This window comes from Ostrea edulis, chromosome 9 (genome assembly GCF_947568905.1).
Source record: "Ostrea edulis chromosome 9, xbOstEdul1.1, whole genome shotgun sequence".
NCBI lineage: Eukaryota > Metazoa > Mollusca > Bivalvia > Ostreida > Ostreidae > Ostrea > Ostrea edulis.
The window spans coordinates 2623723-2647121 of record NC_079172.1 but is presented as its reverse complement, the minus strand read 5'-3'; the positions used below and the strand labels follow the sequence as shown (position 1 = coordinate 2647121).

Below are 23399 nucleotides of genomic sequence, written 5' to 3'. Positions count from 1 at the left end.
GACCTTTGACCTTGACCTGATTTTCAAGGTCAAAGGTCAGGGATGTCACTTCAGTTGGTCCTGTCTTCCTACGACATATACTTTAGGAGTTGTATATTTCTACGCGAAAACGAAAACTTTCAAGGGCATTAATTCCTGTTACGGATCGAGAAACCATCAAAAACGGAAGTCATCTTTTACAATTGGTCAGGCAATAAGTTTAGTGAACATTTCGTGTTCGTACCATTTACGGTTTCCATACTGTAGTGATAACAATGGTTTTTACGCAAGTCGCTATAAATCGAAGAAAGGTCAAAGTTCAGAATGGTAATGCAATGCATTGACTTAAGTTGGTTCTTGGCTTATTGTGCATATTATACCTAATCTGTACTTTATATGCTTTAGATGGTATGAAAATTGCTTATTTTCAAAGTTTCTAGATGACCTTGACCTTTGACCTTGACCTAATTTTCAAGGTCAAAAGTCAGGGATGTCACTTCAGTTGGTCCTGTCTTCCTACGACAAATACTGTAGGAGTTGTAAATTTCTACGCGAAAGCGAAAACTTTCAAGGGCATTAATTCCCGTTACGGATCGAGAAACCATCAAAAACGGAAGTCATCTTTTACAATTGGTCAGGCAAAAAGTTTAGTGAACATTTCGTGTTCGTACCATTTACGGTTTCCATACTGTAGTGATAACAATGGTTTTTACGCAAGTCGCTGTAAATTGAAGAAAGGTCAAAGTTCAGAGTCGTAATGCAATGCGTTGGAATAAGTTGGTTTGTGACTACTTGTGCACACAACACTTTTTCTGTACTTTCTATGCTTTTAACTGTATGAAAAGTGCTTATTTTTAAAGTTTCTAGATGACCTTGACCTTTGACCTTGACCTAATTTTCAAGGTCAAAAGTCAGGGATGTCACTTCAGTTGGTCCTGTCTTCCTACGACAAATACTTTAGGAGTTGTAAATTTCTACGCGAAAGCGAAAACTTTCAAGGGCATTAACTCCCTTTAGGGATCACCGAAAACTTAAAAGTAAACATTACGACACTTCAGCTTGATGGACTAAAGAATTTAGTGAAAGTTTCATGCTCTTATCATTTACGGTTTTCGAGGTGATCCGATAACAAGGGTTTTTTGCGTAAAGTCCCATAAGTTCGTTAGGGGTCAAAGATCAAATACGCAGGGTGAGATCTGAGCATGTTTCGAGATGTCAAATATGATGGTCTAAATTGTTTTTCGATAAGTCTTAAAACGTCAAGAGCTTCTCGCGGCGGAAAGAAAAGAAGACAAATAATAATAATAATAATAATAATAATAATAATAATAAAAAACAGAACAATAACAAAAGGTCTTTCCACAGAAAGGTGGAAAGACCTAATAATAATAAAAAACAGAACAATAACAAAAGGTCTTTCCACAGAAAGGTGGAAAGACCTAATAATAATAATAACTAGTAATCCTAATTGTTCGCGAACAATTAGAGGTCTTTCCACCTTTTCTGGATTTGTTTCTTGACCTTTGATCTTGATCCATTCTTCGATAAGGTCAAATGACCACCCCCCCCCCAAAAAAAATAATTGATATGGCTAGAAAAGAAATTCAAATTTGCCGCCTTGAGTGTTGTAGTGTTGGAGATTAAGGCCTTGGTTTCGCACGATAGTACCGGTCAAATATTTGAAAAAAAGGGGTGCGAGTGTTTCATAACCGGCACATATCAGGTAAAAGTGTAATGGGACTTGTGCAGGTGTTTGGGGTGACTTTGGGCCTGTTAGATATGATATTTGGAGGTGCAAAGAAACCGGATGTAACATTTTCCTAGATTGTAACTGCTCGTGCATGCTGGGAGTCTACAAGCCTCATGTTGATGTTGTGAAGATGCACTGGATTTGACCGTGTGTGTTGTGGATTGTGGAATTGAATATACAGTTTGTAATTGCTCATCCTATGTGTTCTAATTACGGAGACAATGTCTTTCAGTCATTTCACCCAAGGAGGCATGCATATACGGATTTATAGGCTTTGATAACAAACAACCAAAATGGCGGCCGGACTGAATTAGAAAGTGTCTGAGTGCATGTAGGATATCTGAACGGAGAATAGGAGTACTGCATCCCATCTGATCCTGCAGGTAAGTGTTTATTTGTTTACAATGACAGTCGGGATGGAATGTCAATGAGTTCAACTGTCAAGTAAAGTTGCATCATCATTATCAAAAAAAAAACCTTAGTCTTTATGTTAATGCAGGCAGACAATTGAATCTGGCCTATGTCTTTTCATGAATGTAAATGGAATTCATGTTTGATTGACAAGACAGTCAAGAAATGGAAGAAATTGGTGTAGGTCAGATGTGTAGGTGTAGGTCAGATATAAGCTAGAATCCTGTAATTGTTGCATGGCATGAGACCGGTCAAAATAGTGTATTTAAACAGCTGATCACAGACAGATCACTTGAAGGGTGGGGGATTTCTTCCTTGGGGACGACAGGCGTGATGGGTGAGTTGGCCTTACTCATGGAGACTGGCCCCTGGATGCGTGACCTTGACCTTTGACCTTGACCCACTTTCAAGGTCAAACTTAAAAAAACTATGGGAGAGAAAGTGTGACCTTTACCTTTGACCTTGACCCCATTTTGAAGGTCAGAGAGGTCACGGGGCTTCGTTTAAGTGGTCTTGCGTCTCTATCTACATCCGTGAAGAAGTTGTGGGCTCGAACGACGACGTCGGTGACTTTCGGGGGCGAGAACCGTGCTTCAGGGTTCTCGGTTTCCCTCGGTCAACTTCTCTGTGCGAGAGTGTTTTATCTTGAATTCGTCGGTCAAGGTCTCGGGTCTCCACGACTTGCGGTCTAGCAGGAGTAGCGATAACGGGGTTTTCGACCTTAAGTTGCCGCCATTCGCAGAGTGGTCAAAGTTCAGAGTTGACATTCATGATACCGAGACCAGTCTAGAATTCCATGCTGACCCATGTGATATTTCGATGCTATCTGAAGCGTGAAAGAGCGTATAAAAAGTGCCATTTTCTGGCCTTTCTGGATGACCTTGACCTTTGACCTTGACCTATTTTTCAAGGTCTAGGTCACCCAACCCGTTCCAGTGGGTTCGGTGTCTCTACGACGAATACTTTAGGAGTCGACAATTTCTTACGCAGAAACCGTAAAACACGAGGGGTACTAACTTCCTGAAAGGGTCCTCGAATCCTTTGGTTGAATTCCCATGTCAATTGGACCAAGTCACCTCTATGTTCTGGAAAAGGTCGGATGCTCCTATCATTCACGGTTTTCGAGAAGAACCGATAACAAGGGTTTTTCGCGTAAAGTCCTCCAAGTTCGTTAAAGGTCAAAGTTCAGTTACGCAGGGTCAAATCTGAGCATGTTTTGAGATGTCGAAAAGGATGGTCTACATTGATTTTCGATAAGTCTTAAGACGTCAAAAGCTTCTCGCGGCGGAAAGAAAAGAAGACAAATAATAATAATAACTAGTAATCCTAATTGTTCGCGAACAATTAGAGGACTTTCCACCTTTTCAGTGCTTTTTCTTGAAAATTAATCTTCAAATCATTTTCAACTTCAATACTTCTTCACTTTTATCGCCTAACCGGACAACGCCTAAATCCTATATTAAAAAAAAACAAAAAACAAACCACTTCCGACGGTCACCCATCCAACTACTCGTCGCGATGAATGTTGCTTAACTTCCATCATGGCGACAGACTCTCTACCACTACACCAGACTGACTTGCTTAATGACAAAGAAGTCCAAGTGAATTATAAACTGTTTAGGGCCACGAAAGCCATTGTTTAAAGGCCGTAACATCCAAAGACCATAAATAAAGGAATTTTAAGGGTTTTCTTGTTGTTTTGATGTGTGTTTGAACGTAGGACAGGCGTCAATGTGCATGGATATAGTGTGCTTTTAGGAGGACGTGCCGAGAGACCGCAAGTCCTGTTGTGTTGTATTGTGGACCACCACGGACGCGCACCGGGAGGTGTGTGACCTTGACCTTTGACCTTGACCTCATTTTGAAGGTCAAGGTCATCGGTCTTCTGGCAAGTGCTCCCGTGTCTCTAGGTCTATTCCTGTCCAAGTTAGAAGCTGAAATAACGATATCGGAGATTTGCAGGGACAATAACTCTGCTCAAGGGGTTCCGGTTCCCTTCGGTTGACTTCTCACTGCAAGGGAGTTTCACTGGGAACTCCTCAGCGAAAGTTTCGTGTCTCTACGACTTTCGGTTCTGGAGGAGTAGCGATAACAAGGTTTTCAACGCGCGTCGCCACGGTTCGCAGAGGGGTCCAAATTGAGAGTTGTCATTCATGATACGGAGACCCATCCAGAATTCCATGCTGACCCCTATGGTATTTCACTGCTATCTGAAGCGGGAAAGAGGGTATAAAAAGTGCCATTTTCTGGTCTTTTGGGATGACCTTGACCTTTGACCTTGACCTGATTTTCAAGGTCAAAGGTCAAGTATTCCATTCCAGTTGGTTTCGTCTTTCTACGACTTATATTTTAGGAATTTTGAATTTTTCCGTAAAAATCGTAAACTTTCAGGACCATTAACTCCCTTTAGGGATCACCGAAAACTTAAAAGTAAACACTACCACGTTTCAGCTTGATCGACTAAACAATTTAGTGAAAGTTTCATGCTCTTATCATTTACGGTTTTCGAGGTGAACCGATAACAAGGGTTTTTTGCGTAAAGTCCCATAAGTTCGTTAGGGGTCAAAGATCAAATACGCAGGGTGAGATCTGAGCATGTTTCGAGATGTCAAATATGATGGTCTAAATTGTTTTTCGATAAGTCTTAAAACGTCAAGAGCTTCTCGCGGCGGAAAGAAAAGAAGACAAATAATAATAATAATAATAATAATAATAATAAACAGAACAATAACAAAAGGTCTTTCCACAGAAAGGTGGAAAGCCCTAATAATAATAAAAAACAGAACAATATCAAAAGGTCTTTCCACAGAAAGGTGGAACGACCTAATAATAATAACTAGTAATCCTAATTGTTCGTGAACAATTAGAGGTCTTTCCACCTTTTCTGGATTTGTTTCTTGACCTTCAATCTTGATCCATTCTTCAGTAGGTCAAATGAGGCCAAAAATCTTTCAAGTCAATGTAAACTTGGAAAACTTTCAGGGGCCATAACTATTTAAAGGGGTTGGTGAATCTTTTCGCACTGGATAGATTGAAGAGTCTACTAAATCAGTACAAAACATTAATGATTAAGGTTTGGTATCTCCAGGGTTAACGGTTTCGAAGGACTAGTGACAACAAGCTTTATTTGTAAGATGGGCAATAATTTTTAAAGGAGCCCGGCTTAAGGGCCAAGAAAGATGTTTTAATTGGTTTTAAAAGAACATACTAATGATGCAATGAAAAATGATGTATGTCGAAAGACAAAAGAGATATAAAAAGAGCTAAATTCTCAATATTTGAAGTAACTTTGACCTTTGACCTTTACCTAATATTCAGGGTGAAAGGTCAATGATCATATTGCAGTTGGTCCCATGTTTCTATGATTATCCGTTTAAAGGTTAACGATTAGCACAAACACATAAAAGGGCAATAACTCATATAAGGGGTCAGCGGATCATTTCACACTGAATATGTTGAAGTTGTGCTTTGAGAAACCGGAGACATTGGTGAAGGTTTGGTGTCTCTATGGTCTATGGTTTCAAAGGGGTAGCGATAACAAGGTTAATAATGTAAGGGGCAATAACTTTTAAAGGGGTCAGTCTTAGGGTACAGGTATCAAATCTTTAAAATGGATTTAAAAGGACATACTAAAGATTCAATTATATGTAGTATATGTTGAAAGACAAAAGAGATCTAAAAAGAGCTAAATTTCTCATATTTTGAATGACCTTGACCTTTGACCTTGACATAAATTAAAAGGTCAAAGAATGGAGAGTATAATGCAGTTGGTCCCATGTTTCTAGGATAAATTGTTTTATTTTTTTTTAATTATTTGTAAAAATCAAAAACTTTCAGGGGCAATAACTCATAAAAGGGGTCGAAGAATATTTTCGCAATGAATAGATTGAAGAGTTTCCTTGAATAGTTGAAGACATTGGTGAAGGTTTGTTGTGTCTACGGTGTATGGTTTCAGAGGAGTAGCGATAACAAGGTTAATACTGTAAAGGGCAATGACTTTTAAAGGGGTCAATCTTAGGGTACAGGAATTAAATCTTTAAAATAGATTTAAAAGGACATACTAAAGATGCAATGATATGTAGTATATGTTGAAAGACAAAAGAGATATAAAAAGAGCTAAATTTCTCATATTTTGAATGACCTTGACCTTTGACCTTGACATAAATCAAAAGGTCAAACGATGAAGATTCTAATGCAGTTGGTCCCATGTCTCTAGGATAAATGGTTTTAAATTTTTTCAATTATTTGTAAAAATCAAAAACTTTCAGGGGCAATAACTCATAAAAGGGGTCGAAGAATCATTTCGCAATGAATAGATTGAAGAGTCTCCTTGACTAGTCGGAGACATTGGTGAAGGTTTGGTATCTTTACGGTGTACGGTTTCGGAGGAGTAGCGATAACAAGCTTTTATTGCAAAAGGGGCAATAACTCCTTGAGGGGTCAAAGTTCATATACGCAGGGTGAACTGCCAAAATCTTTTAAGGAGTACATTCTTATGGACTATAAATCTTTTCGATAAATCTTGAAACTCAAAATCACGGGGAGGAAAAATAATAATAATAATAATAATAATAATAAACAGAAGAATATCAATAGGTCTTTCCACAGAAAGGTGGAAAGACCTAATAACTAGTAATCCTAATTGTTCGCGAACAATTAGAGGTCTTTCCACCTTTACTGGATTTGTTTCTTGACCTTCAATCTTGATCCATTCTTCAGTAGGTCAAATGAGGCCAAAAAACTTTCAAGTTAATGTAAACTTTCAGGGGCCATAACTATTTAAAGGGGTTGGTGAATCTTTTCACACTGAATAGATTGAAGAGTCTACTAAATCAGTACAAAACGTTAATGATTAAGGTTTGGTATTTCCAGGGTTAACGGTTTCGAAGGACTAATGATAACAAGCTTTATTTGTAAGATGGGCAATAATTTTTAAAGGAGACCGGCTTAAGGGCCAAGAAAGAAGTTTTAATTGGTTTTAAAAGAACATACTAATGATGTAATGGAAAATGATGTATGTTGACAGACAAAAGAGATATAAAAAGAGCTAAATTCTCAATATTTGAAGTGACCATGACCTTTGACCTTTACCTAATATTCAAGGTCAAAGGTCAATGATCACATTGCAGTTGGTCCCATGTTTCTATGATTATCCATTTAAAAGTTAACGATTAGCACAAACACATAAAAGGGCAATAACTCACATAAGGGGTCAGCGGATCCTTTCACACTGAATAGGTTGAAGTTCTGCTTTGAGAAACCGAAGACATTGGTGAAGGTTTGGTGTCTCTATGGTCTATGGTTTCAAAGGAGTAGCGATAACATGGTTAATACTGTAAGGGGCAATAACTTTTAAAGGGGTCAGTTTTAAGGTACAGGTATTAAATCTTTAAAATGCATTTAAAAGGACATACTAAAGATGCAATTATATGTAGTATATGTTGAAAGACAAAAGAGATATTAAAAAAAAGCTAAAATTCTCATATTTTGAATGACCTTGACCTTTGACCTTGACATAAATTAAAAGGTCAAAGGATGAAGATTATATTGCAGTTAGTCCCATGTCTCTAGGATAAATGGTTTTAAAAAAATTTAATTATTTGTAAAAATCAAAAATTTTCAGGGGCAATAACTCATAAAAGGGGTCGAAGAATCTTTTCGCAATGAATAAATTGAAGAGTCTCCTTGACTAGTCGAAAACATTGGTGAAGGTTTGGTGTCTCTACGGTCTATGGTTTCAGAGGAGTAGCGATAACAAGGTTAATTCTGTAAGGGGCAATAACTTTTAAAGGGGTCAGTCTTAAGGTACAGGAATTTAATCTTTATAATGGATTTAAAAGGACATACTAAAGATGCAATTATATTTAGTATATGTTGAAAGACAAAAGAGATATAAAAAGAGCTAAATTTCTCATATTTTGAATGACCTTGACCTTTGACCTTGACATAAATTAAAAGGTCAAAGGATGAAGATTCTAATGCAGTTAGTCCCATGTCTCTAGGATAAATGGTTTTAATTTTTTTCAATTATTTGCAAAAATCAAAAATTTTCAGGGGCAATAACTCATAAAAGGGGTCGAAGAATCTTTTTGCAATGAATAGATTGAAGAGTCTCCTTGAATAGTTGAAGACATTGGTGAAGGTTTGGTGTCTCTACGGTCTATGGTTTCAGAGGAGTAGCGATAACAAGGTTAATACTGTAAAGGGCAATAACTTTTAAAAGGGTCAATCTTAGGGTACCGGAATTAAATCTTTATAATAGATTTAAAAGGACATACTAAAGATGCAATGATATGTAGTATATGTTGAAAGACAAAAGAGATATAAAAAGAGCTAAATTTCTCATATTTTGAATGACCTTGACCTTTGACCTTGACATAAATTAAAAGGTCAAAGGATGAAGATTCTAATGCAGTTGGTCTCATGTCTCTAAGATAAATGGTTTTAAATTTTTTCAATTATTTGTAAAAATCAAAAACCTTCAGGGGCAATAACTCATAAAAGGGGTCGAAGAATCATTACGCAATGAATAGATTGAAGAGTCTCCTTGACTAGTCAAAGACATTAGTGAAGGTTTGGTATCTTTACGGTGTACGGTTTCGGAGGAGTAGCGATAACAAGCTTTTATTGCAAAAGGGGAAATAACTCCTTGAGGGGTCAAAGTTCATATACGCAGGGTGAACTGCCAAAATCTTTTAAGGAGTACATTCTTATGGACTATAAATCTTTTCGATAAATCTTGAAACACAAAATCACGGGGAGGAAAAATAATAATAATAACTAGTGATCCTAATTGTTCGCGAACAATTAGAGGGCTTCCCACCTTCTAGCGGTTTTTCAGTAGTGTTGAAATGCTAAAAGCCCCCCCCCCTACCCCACCCCACCCTCACCAAAAAAAAAATGGATTTGGCTTGAAAAGAAATTCAAATTTGCCGCCTTGAGTGTTGTAGTGTTGGAGATTAAGGCCTTGGTTTCGCACGATAGTACCGGTCAAATATTTGAAAAAAAAGGGTGCGAGTGTTGCATAGCCGGCACATATCAGGTAAAAGTGTAATGGGACTTGTGCAGGTGTTTGGGGTGACTTTAGACCTGTTAGATGTGATATTTGGAGGTGCAAAGAAACCGGATGTGCCATTTTCCTAGATTGTAGTAACTGCTGGTGCATGCTGGGAGTCTATACAAGCCTCATGTTGTCAGATGTTGTGAAGATGCACTGGATTTGACCGTGTGTGTTGTGGATTGTGGAATTGAATATACAGTTTGTAATGGCTCATCCTATGTGTTCTAATTCACGGAGACAATGTCTTTCAGTCATTTCACCCAAGGAGGCATGCATATACGGATTGATAGGCTTTGACAACAAACAACCAAAATGGCGGCCGGTGACCATTAGAAAGTGTCTGAGTGCATGTAGGATATCTGAACGGAGAATAGGAGTACTGCATCCCATCTGATCCTGCAGGTAAGTGTTTATTTGTTTACAATGACAGTCGGGATGGAATGTCAATGAGTTCAACTGTCAAGTAAAGTTGCATCATCATTATAAAAAAAAACAACTTAGTCTTTATGTTGATGCAGGCAGACAATTGAATCTGGCCTATGTCTTTTCATGAATGTAAATGGAATTCATGTTTGATTGACAAGACAGTCAAGAAATGGAAGAAGTGGGTGTAGGTCAGATGTGTAGGTGTAGGTCAGATTAGCTAGAATCCTGTAATTGTTGCATGGCATGAGACCGGTCAAAATAGTGTATTGAAACAGCTGATCACAATCAGATCACTTGAAGGGTGGGGGATTTCTTCCTTGGGGACGACAGGCGTGATGGGTGGGTTGGCCTTACTCGTGGAGACTGGCCCCTGGATGCGTGACCTTGACCTTTGACCTTGACCCACTTTCAAGGTCAAACCTCAAAAACACATGGGGAGAAAGTGTGACCTTGACCTTTGACCTTGACCTCATTTTGAAGGTCAGAGAGGTCACGGGGCTTCGTTTAAGTGGTCCCGCGTCTCTATCTACATCCGTGAAGAAGTTGTGGGCTCGAACGACAACGTCGGAGACTTTCGGGGGCGAGAACCGTGCTTCGGGGTTCTCGGTTTCCCTCGGTCAACTTCTCTGTGCGAGAGCGTTTCATCTGGAATTCGTCGGCGAAGGTCTCGCCTCTCCACGACTTGCGGTCTAGTGGGAGTAGCGATAACGGGGTTTTCGACGTTAAGTCGCCGCCTTTCGCAGAGCGGTCAAAGTTCAGAGTTGTAATTCAGGATTCCGAGACCGGTCCAGAATTCCATGCTGACCCATGTGATATTTCGATGCTATCTAAAGCGGGAAAGAGCGTATAAAAAGTGCCATTTTCTGGCCATTCTGGATGACCTTGACCTTTGACCTTGACCTACTTTTTCAAGGTCAAGGTCACCCAACCCGTCCCAGTGGGTTCCGTCTCTCTACGACGAAGACTTTAGGAGTCGTCAATTTGTAGGGGACAAATCGCAAAACATGAGGGGGCATTAACTCCCTTTAGGGGACACCGAATCCCTTCATTTGAAATTCTTCGCATCTACTAATTGACCTCTATGCTTCAGCAAAGGTTTCATCCTCCTATCCTTTACGGTTAAAAAGGAGTAGTGATAACAATGATTTCTGCTAACAGGTCCGATAACTCTGTAAGGGGTCAAAGTTCCATGACGCAGGGTGAAATGTATTCGTTTATCAAGAAGTGCTCTAGGATGGACTCTAAAGTTTTTCGATAAGTCTTAAGACGAACATTTTTTTTGACGGCAGGAAAATAATAATAATAATAATAACTAGTGATCCTAATTGTTCGCGAACAATTAGAGGGCTTTCCACCTACAATGATTTAAAAAAAGATATTTAAAAATATCTAAGATGATGTACGAATCTCAAAATGACCAAGAAAATTTAAATTAATAATTTTCACGTTTACCTTGACCTTTGACCTTGACCTCATTTTGAAGGTCAAAGGTCCTTGCTCTTAATGCAGGTGATCCCATGTCTCTATCTATATTAATGTAATAGCTATAAGCTTAAAAAATGGTAATCAAGACATTCAGGGGCAATAATTTGTTTAGTGGTTTTCGGTTACTTTCGGTTAGCTTATCAATGCTAAAACTACTTTGAAAGACCTTGAAAATGGAAAAAAAATAATTTTGATGATGACCTTGACCTTTGACCTTGACCTCATTTTGAAGGTCAAAGGTCATCGGTTCTAATGCAAGTGGTCCCATGTCTCTATCTATATTAATATAAAAGTTATAGGCTTAGATAATGATATTGGAGACTTTCAGGGGCAATAACTATGCTTAAGGGTTTTTGTATCCCTTTGATTATTTTTTCTTTGCAAGAAGGTTTTACTGTGAATTCATTAGCGAAGGTTTCGTGTCTCTATGACTTTCCGTTAAGTAGGAGTAGCGATAACAAGGTTTTCGACGCGAGTCTCCGAAATTCACAGACGGGTCAGAGTTCAAAGTTGTAATGCATACTATCAAAACCAATCAAGAAGTCAATACTTACCCATATAATATTTCAACGCTATCTTAAGCAGGAAAAAGAGTATAAAAATTGCTATTTTTTCCTCTTTTCTGATGACCTTGACCTTTGACCTTGACCTAATTTTCAAGGTCAAAGGTCACCGATCCTATTCCAGTTGGTACCATGTCTCTACGATAAACTGTGCTCAAGCTCGACATGTTTTACGAATAAATCGCAAAACATAGAGAGGCATTAACTCCCCTTAGGGGACACCGAATCCCTTCATTTTAAATTCTTCGCTTCTACTAATTACCCTCTATGTTTTAGAAAAGGTTTCATCCTCCTATCATTTATGGTTACAAAGTAGAAGTGCTAACAATGATTTCTGCGAAAGGTCAAATAACTCCGTAAGGGGTCAAAGTTCAATTACGCAGGGTGAACTGTATTCGTTTCTCAAAAAGTACTATATGATGGACTATAAAGTTTTTCGATAAGTCTTAAGACGAAAAATTTTTTTGACGGCAGGAAAATAATAATAATAAACAGAACAATAACAATAGGACTTTCCACTGAAAGGTGGAAAGCCCTAATAACTAGTGATCCTAATTGTTCGCGAACAATTAGAGGGCTTCCCACCTTCTAGCGGTTTTTCAGTAGTGTTGAAATGCTAAAAGCCCCCCCCCCACCCCATCCCACCCTCACCCAAAAAAAAAAATTGATTTGGCTAGAAAAGAAATTCAAATTTGCCGCCTAAATTTGAGTGTTGAGGTGTGTTCAATGCTTGGTTTCGCATTAAGTACCCGTCAAATTTGAGGGAGAAAAGGGGTGTGGGTGTTGGGTAGCCAGCACATATGCACATATCAGGTAAAAGTGTAATGGGACTTGTGCAGGTGTTTGGGGTGACTTTAGACCTGTTAGATGTGATATTTGGAGGTGCAAAGAAACCGGATGTGCCATTTTCCTAGATTGTAGTAACTGCTGGTGCATGCTGGGAGTCTATACAAGCCTCATGTTGTCAGATGTTGTGAAGATGCACTGGATTTGACCGTGTGTGTTGTGGATTGTGGAATTGAATATACAGTTTGTAATGGCTCATCCTATGTGTTCTAATTCACGGAGACAATGTCTTTCAGTCATTTCACCCAAGGAGGCATGCATATACGGATTGATAGGCTTTGACAACAAACAACCAAAATGGCGGCCGGTGACCATTAGAAAGTGTCTGAGTGCATGTAGGATATCTGAACGGAGAATAGGAGTACTGCATCCCATCTGATCCTGCAGGTAAGTGTTTATTTGTTTACAATGACAGTCGGGATGGAATGTCAATGAGTTCAACTGTCAAGTAAAGTTGCATCATCATTATAAAAAAAAACAACTTAGTCTTTATGTTGATGCAGGCAGACAATTGAATCTGGCCTATGTCTTTTCATGAATGTAAATGGAATTCATGTTTGATTGACAAGACAGTCAAGAAATGGAAGAAGTGGGTGTAGGTCAGATGTGTAGGTGTAGGTCAGATTAGCTAGAATCCTGTAATTGTTGCATGGCATGAGACCGGTCAAAATAGTGTATTGAAACAGCTGATCACAATCAGATCACTTGAAGGGTGGGGGATTTCTTCCTTGGGGACGACAGGCGTGATGGGTGGGTTGGCCTTACTCGTGGAGACTGGCCCCTGGATGCGTGACCTTGACCTTTGACCTTGACCCACTTTCAAGGTCAAACCTCAAAAACACATGGGGGAGAAAGTGTGACCTTGACCTTTGACCTTGACCTCATTTTGAAGGTCAGAGAGGTCACGGGGCTTCGTTTAAGTGGTCCCGCATCCCTATCTACATCCGTGAAGAAGTTGTGGGCTCGAACGACGACGTCGGAGACTTTCGGGGGCGAGAACCGTGCTTCGGGGTTCTCGGTTTCCCTCGGTCAACTTTTCTGTGAGAGAGCGTTTCATCTGGAATTCGTCGGCGAAGGTCTCGCCTCTCCAATACTTGCGGTCTAGTGGGAGTAGCGATAACGGGGTTTTCGACGTTAAGTCGCCGCCTTTCGCAGAGCGGTCAAAGTTCAGAGTTGTAATTCAGGATTCCGAGACCGGTCCAGAATTCCATGCTGACCCATGTGATATTTCGATGCTATCTGAAGCGTGAAAGAGCGTATAAAAAGTGCCATTTTCTGGCCATTCTGGATGACCTTGACCTTTGACCTTGACCTACTTTTTCAAGGTCAAGGTCACCCAACCCGTCCCAGTGGGTTCCGTCTCTCTACGACGAAGACTTTAGGAGTCGTCAATTTGTAGGGGACAAATCGCAAAACATGAGGGGGCATTAACTCCCTTTAGGGGACACTGAATCCCTTCATTTGAAATTCTTCGCTTCTACTAATTACCCTCTATGTTTTAGAAAAGGTTTCATCCTCCTATCATTTACGGTTACAAAGTAGAAGTGCTAACAATGATTTCTGCAAAAGGTCAAATAACTCCGTAAGGGGTCAAAGTTCAATTACGCAGGGTGAACTGTATTCGTTTTTCAAGAAGTACTATATGATGGACTATAAAGTTTTTCGATAAGTCTTAAGACGAAGATTTTTTTTGACGGCAGGAAAATAATAATAATAATAATAATAATAATAATAATAACTAGTGATCCTAATTGTTCGCGAACAATTAGAGGGCTTCCCACCTTCTAGTGGTTTTTCAGTAGTGTTGAAATGCTAAAAGCCCCCCCCCCCCTACCCCATCCCACCCTCACCCAAAAAAAAAAAAAAAATTGATTTGGCTAGAAAAGAAATTCAAATTTGCCGCCTAAATTTGAGTGTTGAGGTGTGTTCAATGCTTGGTTTCGCATTAAGTACCCCTCAAATTTGAGGGAGAAAAGGGGTGTGGGTGTTGGGTAGCCAGCACATATGCACATATCAGGTAAAAGTGTAATGGGACTTGTGCAGGTGTTTGGGGTGACTTTAGACCTGTTAGATGTGATATTTGGAGGTGCAAAGAAACCGGATGTGCCATTTTCCTAGATTGTAGTAACTGCTGGTGCATGCTGGGAGTCTATACAAGCCTCATGTTGTCAGATGTTGTGAAGATGCACTGGATTTGACCGTGTGTGTTGTGGATTGTGGAATTGAATATACAGTTTGTAATGGCTCATCCTATGTGTTCTAATTCACGGAGACAATGTCTTTCAGTCATTTCACCCAAGGAGGCATGCATATACGGATTGATAGGCTTTGACAACAAACAACCAAAATGGCGGCCGGTGACCATTAGAAAGTGTCTGAGTGCATGTAGGATATCTGAACGGAGAATAGGAGTACTGCATCCCATCTGATCCTGCAGGTAAGTGTTTATTTGTTTACAATGACAGTCGGGATGGAATGTCAATGAGTTCAACTGTCAAGTAAAGTTGCATCATCATTATAAAAAAAAACAACTTAGTCTTTATGTTGATGCAGGCAGACAATTGAATCTGGCCTATGTCTTTTCATGAATGTAAATGGAATTCATGTTTGATTGACAAGACAGTCAAGAAATGGAAGAAGTGGGTGTAGGTCAGATGTGTAGGTGTAGGTCAGATTAGCTAGAATCCTGTAATTGTTGCATGGCATGAGACCGGTCAAAATAGTGTATTGAAACAGCTGATCACAATCAGATCACTTGAAGGGTGGGGGATTTCTTCCTTGGGGACGACAGGCGTGATGGGTGGGTTGGCCTTACTCGTGGAGACTGGCCCCTGGATGCGTGACCTTGACCTTTGACCTTGACCCACTTTCAAGGTCAAACCTCAAAAACACATGGGGGAGAAAGTGTGACCTTGACCTTTGACCTTGACCTCATTTTGAAGGTCAGAGAGGTCACGGGGCTTCGTTTAAGTGGTCCCGCATCCCTATCTACATCCGTGAAGAAGTTGTGGGCTCGAACGACGACGTCGGAGACTTTCGGGGGCGAGAACCGTGCTTCGGGGTTCTCGGTTTCCCTCGGTCAACTTTTCTGTGAGAGAGCGTTTCATCTGGAATTCGTCGGCGAAGGTCTCGCCTCTCCAATACTTGCGGTCTAGTGGGAGTAGCGATAACGGGGTTTTCGACGTTAAGTCGCCGCCTTTCGCAGAGCGGTCAAAGTTCAGAGTTGTAATTCAGGATTCCGAGACCGGTCCAGAATTCCATGCTGACCCATGTGATATTTCGATGCTATCTGAAGCGTGAAAGAGCGTATAAAAAGTGCCATTTTCTGGCCATTCTGGATGACCTTGACCTTTGACCTTGACCTACTTTTTCAAGGTCAAGGTCACCCAACCCGTCCCAGTGGGTTCCGTCTCTCTACGACGAAGACTTTAGGAGTCGTCAATTTGTAGGGGACAAATCGCAAAACATGAGGGGGCATTAACTCCCTTTAGGGGACACTGAATCCCTTCATTTGAAATTCTTCGCTTCTACTAATTACCCTCTATGTTTTAGAAAAGGTTTCATCCTCCTATCATTTACGGTTACAAAGTAGAAGTGCTAACAATGATTTCTGCAAAAGGTCAAATAACTCCGTAAGGGGTCAAAGTTCAATTACGCAGGGTGAACTGTATTCGTTTTTCAAGAAGTACTATATGATGGACTATAAAGTTTTTCGATAAGTCTTAAGACGAAGATTTTTTTTGACGGCAGGAAAATAATAATAATAATAATAATAATAATAATAACTAGTGATCCTAATTGTTCGCGAACAATTAGAGGGCTTTCCACCTACAATGATTTAAAGATAGATATTTAAGAATATTTAGGATGATGTACGAAACTCAAAACGACTTAGAAAATTTAATAATTTTCTCAATGATCTTGACCTTTGACCTTGACCTCATTTTGAAGGTCAAAGGTCATCGGTCTTAATCCAAGTGATTCCATGTCTCTATCTATATTAATGTAAAAGCTATAAGCTTAAAAAATGTTAATCAAGACATTCAGGGTCAATAATTTGTTTAGGGGTTTTCGGTTACTTTCGGTTAACTTCTCAATGCTAAAAATACTTTGAAAGACCTTGAAAATGGAAAAAAATTAATTTTGATGATGACCTTGACCTTTGACCTTGACCTCATTTTGAAGGTCAAAGATCATCGGTCTTAATGCAAGTGGTCTTATGTCTCTATCTCTATTAATACAAAAGTTATAGGCTTAGATAATGATATTGGAGACTTTCAGGGGCAATAACTATGCTTAAGGGTTTTCGTATCCCTTTGATTATTTTTTCTTTGCAAGAGGGTTTTACTGTGAATTCATTAGCGAAGGTTTCGTGTCTCTATGACTTTCCGTTAAGTAGGAGTAGCGATAACAAGGTTTTCGACGCGAGTCTCCGAAATTCACAGAAGGGTCAAAGTTCAAAGTTGTAATGCATACTATCAAAACCAATCAAGAAGTCAATACTTACCCATATAATATTTCAACGCTATCTTAAGCAGGAAAGAGAGTATAAAAAGTGCTATTTTTTCCTCTTTTCTGATGACCTTGACCTTTGACCTTGACCTAATTTTCAAGGTCAAAGGTCACCGATCCTATTCCAGTTGGTCCCATGTCTCTACGACAAACCGTTCTCAAGCTCGACATATTTTACGAATAAATTGCAAAACATAAAGAGGCATTAACTCCCTTTAGGGGACACCGAATCCCTTCATTTTAAATTCTTCCCTTCTACTAATTACCCTCTATGTTTTAGAAAAGGTTTCATCCTTCTATCATTTACGGTTACAAAGTAGAAGTGCTAACAATGATTTCTGCGAAAGGTCCAATAACTCCGTAAGGGGTCAAAGGTCAATTAGGCAGGGTGAACTGTATTCGTTTCTCAGGGAGTACTATATGATGGACTATAAAGTTTTTCGAAAAGTCTTAAGACGAAGATTTTTTTTGACGGCAGGAAAATAATAATAATAATAATAATAATAATAATAATAATAAACAGAACAATAACAATAGGACTTTCCACTGAAAGGTGGAAAGCCCTAATAACTAGTGATCCTAATTGTTCGCGAACAATTAGAGGGCTTCCCACCTTCTAGTGGTTTTTCAGTAGTGTTGAAATGCTAAAAGCCCCCCCCCCCCTACCCCATCCCACCCTCACCCAAAAAAAAAAAAAAAAAAAAATTGATTTGGCTAGAAAAGAAATTCAAATTTGCCGCCTAAATTTGAGTGTTGAGGTGTGTTCAATGCTTGGTTTCGCATTAAGTACCCCTCAAATTTGAGGGAGAAAAGGGGTGTGGGTGTTGGGTAGCCAGCACATATGCACATATCAGGTAAAAGTGTAATGGGACTTGTGCAGGTGTTTGGGGTGACTTTAGACCTGTTAGATGTGATATTTGGAGGTGCAAAGAAACCGGATGTGCCATTTTCCTAGATTGTAGTAACTGCTGGTGCATGCTGGGAGTCTATACAAGCCTCATGTTGTCAGATGTTGTGAAGATGCACTGGATTTGACCGTGTGTGTTGTGGATTGTGGAATTGAATATACAGTTTGTAATGGCTCATCCTATGTGTTCTAATTCACGGAGACAATGTCTTTCAGTCATTTCACCCAAGGAGGCATGCATATACGGATTGATAGGCTTTGACAACAAACAACCAAAATGGCGGCCGGTGACCATTAGAAAGTGTCTGAGTGCATGTAGGATATCTGAACGGAGAATAGGAGTACTGCATCCCATCTGATCCTGCAGGTAAGTGTTTATTTGTTTACAATGACAGTCGGGATGGAATGTCAATGAGTTCAACTGTCAAGTAAAGTTGCATCATCATTATAAAAAAAAACAACTTAGTCTTTATGTTGATGCAGGCAGACAATTGAATCTGGCCTATGTCTTTTCATGAATGTAAATGGAATTCATGTTTGATTGACAAGACAGTCAAGAAATGGAAGAAGTGGGTGTAGGTCAGATGTGTAGGTGTAGGTCAGATTAGCTAGAATCCTGTAATTGTTGCATGGCATGAGACCGGTCAAAATAGTGTATTGAAACAGCTGATCACAATCAGATCACTTGAAGGGTGGGGGATTTCTTCCTTGGGGACGACAGGCGTGATGGGTGGGTTGGCCTTACTCGTGGAGACTGGCCCCTGGATGCGTGACCTTGACCTTTGACCTTGACCCACTTTCAAGGTCAAACCTCAAAAACACATGGGGGAGAAAGTGTGACCTTGACCTTTGACCTTGACCTCATTTTGAAGGTCAGAGAGGTCACGGGGCTTCGTTTAAGTGGTCCCGCATCCCTATCTACATCCGTGAAGAAGTTGTGGGCTCGAACGACGACGTCGGAGACTTTCGGGGGCGAGAACCGTGCTTCGGGGTTCTCGGTTTCCCTCGGTCAACTTTTCTGTGAGAGAGCGTTTCATCTGGAATTCGTCGGCGAAGGTCTCGCCTCTCCAATACTTGCGGTCTAGTGGGAGTAGCGATAACGGGGTTTTCGACGTTAAGTCGCCGCCTTTCGCAGAGCGGTCAAAGTTCAGAGTTGTAATTCAGGATTCCGAGACCGGTCCAGAATTCCATGCTGACCCATGTGATATTTCGATGCTATCTGAAGCGTGAAAGAGCGTATAAAAAGTGCCATTTTCTGGCCATTCTGGATGACCTTGACCTTTGACCTTGACCTACTTTTTCAAGGTCAAGGTCACCCAACCCGTCCCAGTGGGTTCCGTCTCTCTACGACGAAGACTTTAGGAGTCGTCAATTTGTAGGGGACAAATCGCAAAACATGAGGGGGCATTAACTCCCTTTAGGGGACACTGAATCCCTTCATTTGAAATTCTTCGCTTCTACTAATTACCCTCTATGTTTTAGAAAAGGTTTCATCCTCCTATCATTTACGGTTACAAAGTAGAAGTGCTAACAATGATTTCTGCAAAAGGTCAAATAACTCCGTAAGGGGTCAAAGTTCAATTACGCAGGGTGAACTGTATTCGTTTTTCAAGAAGTACTATATGATGGACTATAAAGTTTTTCGATAAGTCTTAAGACGAAGATTTTTTTTGACGGCAGGAAAATAATAATAATAATAATAATAATAATAATAATAACTAGTGATCCTAATTGTTCGCGAACAATTAGAGGGCTTCCCACCTTCTAGTGGTTTTTCAGTAGTGTTGAAATGCTAAAAGCCCCCCCCCCCCTACCCCATCCCACCCTCACCCAAAAAAAAAAAAAATTGATTTGGCTAGAAAAGAAATTCAAATTTGCCGCCTAAATTTGAGTGTTGAGGTGTGTTCAATGCTTGGTTTCGCATTAAGTACCCCTCAAATTTGAGGGAGAAAAGGGGTGTGGGTGTTGGGTAGCCAGCACATATGCACATATCAGGTAAAAGTGTAATGGGACTTGTGCAGGTGTTTGGGGTGACTTTAGACCTGTTAGATGTGATATTTGGAGGTGCAAAGAAACCGGATGTGCCATTTTCCTAGATTGTAGTAACTGCTGGTGCATGCTGGGAGTCTATACAAGCCTCATGTTGTCAGATGTTGTGAAGATGCACTGGATTTGACCGTGTGTGTTGTGGATTGTGGAATTGAATATACAGTTTGTAATGGCTCATCCTATGTGTTCTAATTCACGGAGACAATGTCTTTCAGTCATTTCACCCAAGGAGGCATGCATATACGGATTGATAGGCTTTGACAACAAACAACCAAAATGGCGGCCGGTGACCATTAGAAAGTGTCTGAGTGCATGTAGGATATCTGAACGGAGAATAGGAGTACTGCATCCCATCTGATCCTGCAGGTAAGTGTTTATTTGTTTACAATGACAGTCGGGATGGAATGTCAATGAGTTCAACTGTCAAGTAAAGTTGCATCATCATTATAAAAAAAAACAACTTAGTCTTTATGTTGATGCAGGCAGACAATTGAATCTGGCCTATGTCTTTTCATGAATGTAAATGGAATTCATGTTTGATTGACAAGACAGTCAAGAAATGGAAGAAGTGGGTGTAGGTCAGATGTGTAGGTGTAGGTCAGATTAGCTAGAATCCTGTAATTGTTGCATGGCATGAGACCGGTCAAAATAGTGTATTGAAACAGCTGATCACAATCAGATCACTTGAAGGGTGGGGGATTTCTTCCTTGGGGACGACAGGCGTGATGGGTGGGTTGGCCTTACTCGTGGAGACTGGCCCCTGGATGCGTGACCTTGACCTTTGACCTTGACCCACTTTCAAGGTCAAACCTCAAAAACACATGGGGGAGAAAGTGTGACCTTGACCTTTGACCTTGACCTCATTTTGAAGGTCAGAGAGGTCACGGGGCTTCGTTTAAGTGGTCCCGCATCCCTATCTACATCCGTGAAGAAGTTGTGGGCTCGAACGACGACGTCGGAGACTTTCGGGGGCGAGAACCGTGCTTCGGGGTTCTCGGTTTCCCTCGGTCAACTTTTCTGTGAGAGAGCGTTTCATCTGGAATTCGTCGGCGAAGGTCTCGCCTCTCCAATACTTGCGGTCTAGTGGGAGTAGCGATAACGGGGTTTTCGACGTTAAGTCGCCGCCTTTCGCAGAGCGGTCAAAGTTCAGAGTTGTAATTCAGGATTCCGAGACCGGTCCAGAATTCCATGCTGACCCATGTGATATTTCGATGCTATCTGAAGCGTGAAAGAGCGTATAAAAAGTGCCATTTTCTGGCCATTCTGGATGACCTTGACCTTTGACCTTGACCTACTTTTTCAAGGTCAAGGTCACCCAACCCGTCCCAGTGGGTTCCGTCTCTCTACGACGAAGACTTTAGGAGTCGTCAATTTGTAGGGGACAAATCGCAAAACATGAGGGGGCATTAACTCCCTTTAGGGGACACTGAATCCCTTCATTTGAAATTCTTCGCTTCTACTAATTACCCTCTATGTTTTAGAAAAGGTTTCATCCTCCTATCATTTACGGTTACAAAGTAGAAGTGCTAACAATGATTTCTGCAAAAGGTCAAATAACTCCGTAAGGGGTCAAAGTTCAATTACGCAGGGTGAACTGTATTCGTTTTTCAAGAAGTACTATATGATGGACTATAAAGTTTTTCGATAAGTCTTAAGACGAAGATTTTTTTTGACGGCAGGAAAATAATAATAATAATAATAATAATAATAATAACTAGTGATCCTAATTGTTCGCGAACAATTAGAGGGCTTTCCACCTACAATGATTTAAAGATAGATATTTAAGAATATTTAGGATGATGTACGAAACTCAAAACGACTTAGAAAATTTAATAATTTTCTCAATGATCTTGACCTTTGACCTTGACCTCATTTTGAAGGTCAAAGGTCATCGGTCTTAATCCAAGTGATTCCATGTCTCTATCTATATTAATGTAAAAGCTATAAGCTTAAAAAATGTTAATCAAGACATTCAGGGTCAATAATTTGTTTAGGGGTTTTCGGTTACTTTCGGTTAACTTCTCAATGCTAAAAATACTTTGAAAGACCTTGAAAATGGAAAAAAATTAATTTTGATGATGACCTTGACCTTTGACCTTGACCTCATTTTGAAGGTCAAAGATCATCGGTCTTAATGCAAGTGGTCTTATGTCTCTATCTCTATTAATACAAAAGTTATAGGCTTAGATAATGATATTGGAGACTTTCAGGGGCAATAACTATGCTTAAGGGTTTTCGTATCCCTTTGATTATTTTTTCTTTGCAAGAGGGTTTTACTGTGAATTCATTAGCGAAGGTTTCGTGTCTCTATGACTTTCCGTTAAGTAGGAGTAGCGATAACAAGGTTTTCGACGCGAGTCTCCGAAATTCACAGAAGGGTCAAAGTTCAAAGTTGTAATGCATACTATCAAAACCAATCAAGAAGTCAATACTTACCCATATAATATTTCAACGCTATCTTAAGCAGGAAAGAGAGTATAAAAAGTGCTATTTTTTCCTCTTTTCTGATGACCTTGACCTTTGACCTTGACCTAATTTTCAAGGTCAAAGGTCACCGATCCTATTCCAGTTGGTCCCATGTCTCTACGACAAACCGTTCTCAAGCTCGACATATTTTACGAATAAATTGCAAAACATAAAGAGGCATTAACTCCCTTTAGGGGACACCGAATCCCTTCATTTTAAATTCTTCCCTTCTACTAATTACCCTCTATGTTTTAGAAAAGGTTTCATCCTTCTATCATTTACGGTTACAAAGTAGAAGTGCTAACAATGATTTCTGCGAAAGGTCCAATAACTCCGTAAGGGGTCAAAGGTCAATTAGGCAGGGTGAACTGTATTCGTTTCTCAGGGAGTACTATATGATGGACTATAAAGTTTTTCGAAAAGTCTTAAGACGAAGATTTTTTTTGACGGCAGGAAAATAATAATAATAATAATAATAATAATAATAATAATAAACAGAACAATAACAATAGGACTTTCCACTGAAAGGTGGAAAGCCCTAATAACTAGTGATCCTAATTGTTCGCGAACAATTAGAGGGCTTCCCACCTTCTAGTGGTTTTTCAGTAGTGTTGAAATGCTAAAAGCCCCCCCCCCCTACCCCATCCCACCCTCACCCAAAAAAAAAAAAAAAAAAAAATTGATTTGGCTAGAAAAGAAATTCAAATTTGCCGCCTAAATTTGAGTGTTGAGGTGTGTTCAATGCTTGGTTTCGCATTAAGTACCCCTCAAATTTGAGGGAGAAAAGGGGTGTGGGTGTTGGGTAGCCAGCACATATGCACATATCAGGTAAAAGTGTAATGGGACTTGTGCAGGTGTTTGGGGTGACTTTAGACCTGTTAGATGTGATATTTGGAGGTGCAAAGAAACCGGATGTGCCATTTTCCTAGATTGTAGTAACTGCTG

The 23399-nt window shown here is 39.9% G+C and overlaps 1 long non-coding RNA gene across 1 annotated transcript in view; it reads left to right on the top strand.

The window, feature by feature from the left end:
- Positions 1-1640: 1640 nt before the first annotated feature.
- LOC130049995 (uncharacterized) overlaps positions 1641-23399 on the top strand; it is a 30357-nt gene continuing 8598 nt past the window's right edge. The window contains exons 1-6 of the long non-coding RNA XR_008798340.1: positions 1641-2112; positions 9452-9602; positions 12757-12907; positions 14807-14957; positions 18156-18306; positions 20204-20354. This is a non-coding gene — a long non-coding RNA (uncharacterized LOC130049995). The remainder of the gene's footprint in view (positions 2113-9451; positions 9603-12756; positions 12908-14806; positions 14958-18155; positions 18307-20203; positions 20355-23399) is intronic.